Raw genomic sequence first — 2970 nt, 5'->3', positions numbered from 1 at the left:
ATTAATATTTCCTTTGGTTTATAAACTTGTTTTCCGTCTTTGGTTATTATCACCAAGCAAATGTGATACTTTTGGTTTTGCACGTCCAGCTTTGCTTGCTCGTTTCGTTTCGTAACCGTTGGTGGTTAACCATGCCGCGTGAACAGCAACTAATTTATCGTATTCAAATTTAGTGGCAAAAGTTGGGCCCATTTTACTTTTAGAGAAATGTTGGGATTTTTTTTGTTTTTTTTCGGTATTGGCCCCAACTTTTGTGTGACGTCGTCGTCGTTGAGCGGAAAGTCCCTTTTTAGGTTGAGAAAGTCCCTTTTAGACCGGAAGTCAAGTGGTAAGGGGGAAGTCCCTTTTAGACCGGAAGTCACGTGGTCTGGGGGAAAGTCCCTTTTAGTCCGGAAATCACATGGGAAGGGGGGAAAGGAGGGGGATGCTCTTGAATCAGCCCTTGCTTACTACTACTAATCTGCACCCTATATAGGGCGCATGGCATGGTGCAAAACAAGATGGCGGGAAAAAGTGAAACGGGTTTTACTTGCAGTACATGGTAATAATAAATCCTCTCCCTCCTAGTCCTCAGTCTGGTTACAAACAATTCTAACGGTATGGCTGTTCTTACATTCTATAAATACTTATTCCAGCTTGCAATAAGTTGAAGAACAACTTAAAGAATCGTTACAATGACAATTCTACATGCACCTGACATGGGCAGTGGGCACTGCCATGGTGTAGGGCCGTACATCACGGCTCTCTTTTGAAATCCGAATTTTAACTGTCGCCATGCAGGTAGTACAGCCCTACTTGTATGGAATCTTAGTACAGATTGTCGGGAACTTTGAACACATTTTTTGTTCAAAATAAAAACAGCCAGGCAATTTTGCTTACACCAGTCGACTTCTCAGAGTTTACTATCTGACTATACCAATAAAATTCCCAAGACAAAAAGTATCGCATTCGTCTTTGCAGGGTATTTGCCCATAGGTCATGTCGCTTTGGGGAGCCGACCCGGTTCGTCTCTCTACCGTCTTCACTTAGACCTTTTTCCCCATCACCATGCTGGATCTGTGAGTCTCTTGACCTAGCGAAGGACTACCAAGGATTTGGAGCTGCACCCATGTCCAATGGTCAAGTTGGATCAAGCAAGATCAAGATCACAGCTAAGCCTGGTTTAGTTTTTTTTTTGTTGTTGTTAATTTCTTGATTGTATAAGGGATTGCATTTTTCTGTATAAGTCATTTTGGTTCCTTTTCCAGTTATTGATTGGATTGCTTTGAATCCTGTGTTTTGATTTAAGTGTATGTTTTAAATTGCCTGTCCATCCATTGTTGGTATTTCTTGTATATCGCCATGTACTTTGAGTGATTGTATTTGTAGTGTATTCTAGCAATAAGATTATTTGTGGATCAACATAAGAAGCTGTCCGTTTGGATTCTTTCGAGCAGATTTTCCTTGTAAAACAAATTATCGGACCGGCACAGGTCTCGACCATGACAATCGAGAGCCAACCTGTGACACAGAAAATGGAGGCACCGCCCGGATGAAAAAGAAGGCATCTTTTAAACCCAGCCGGTAATGTATGCTGACGATGTCAGTTGCCATTTTGAACAAATACGCACGATACAATTTTCATCATAAACTTGTCGAATTGAACTTGGTGGATTTATTCCAATATGTCATATTAATTTATTTTGCAGAAGCCTCAATTGAAGGCCACCAGGCGCGGCACATTAGCAGAATCAGTCGAGTTTTGCTATTGTACAACACAAATGCAACGAGTTTTGTGGTGCAGTATGTACGTACGTGTGTATTGGCTTATAGTTTTACTGAAAATTCTTGTCATTATTTCATTTTGTAAATGCAAGCAGATTTGGGGCCAAATTACAGCAGCAACTGGCCCGGAAAGTCCCGAAGGTTGCACCAGAGAGCATCTAGAATCCAAAATTTCCCAGGGCCCTACAGCGGGCCCCGACAACCCCCCCCCCGCGGCTTCGGCAAAAATTGATCACCTAAGGATGGAAAAGTTCGTTTTGTATTCAAGGGAAAAAAATAAAAATTGATTAATTTTAAGCAGGATCGTGCCGCAACTGTGTCCAAGTCACCGACCTACCACGCCAGCATCTATTTTTTTTCCCAGGTACATTGTAATCCTGCGCGTGCAGGGCTATTTCATTATTGTTCATTTTGTTTCTATATGTTTCTTAGAATTTGAACTTGAGGTTTAAAAAAAAGTATTCGCGTAGTGGTGGGTGGTTGCAATTGGGTGCAGACTCGAATACCGTCTGCACAAGTTCGACTTGCCACTGCGGGAATACCCTCCCAATAGTTATGAAGTTGCAGGCAAAGTGCTGGAAGCACAAAAACGTAGTAGTTTACAGGGTGAGTTTGGTTCATGGTTCAGAGATCGAGACATGGTTTACGGGCAAAAATCCTGCCACAGTGATAGTCTCACGCTTACGTCCTGTTGCTATACACTTCGTATGTGTCAGATTGCGACCACAGTGCAGGAAAAAATTAAATGAAAACCGCTAGATCAGTTTTTCAAGGGAGTTCTTGCCAACACTTAGTTTGTATTTCATGCGATTGCATATTGTATAAAGTATATAAAGTACATCTGAAAATGAAATGAAAATACTTTTTAACCGTAAATGATACCTGTTCTGAATTTTGTCAAAGACTCTCTTGTCAGGGAACCAGACTCAAAAAGACGAAAAGGGATTTCCCCAGAATTTCCCAATTTTTTTCTTTATTTAGCGCGAATTTTAAAACCCAACGTGTAGTTCGGGATAATTTATCCTTCGATATTTATTACTAATTTATGCACCGAATGCAAGTGGAAATTGTTGCATTTTCATAGGCATATTGTTCAATTTTGTTAAGTAATTTTCTTCTAAAACAGTGAGCTCTTCGCGTAGATCAGCCTAACACCGTGTATGTGTTATCATGAAAAAAGATAAGTGGTTGGCCTGAGGTCAAATT

The sequence above is a fragment of the Acanthaster planci genome, linkage group LG05 (assembly GCF_054643075.1).
Source record: "Acanthaster planci isolate LZ-2023a linkage group LG05, COTS_SCS, whole genome shotgun sequence".
Classification (NCBI taxonomy): domain Eukaryota; kingdom Metazoa; phylum Echinodermata; class Asteroidea; order Valvatida; family Acanthasteridae; genus Acanthaster; species Acanthaster planci.
This window is presented reverse-complemented; position numbering follows the sequence as displayed.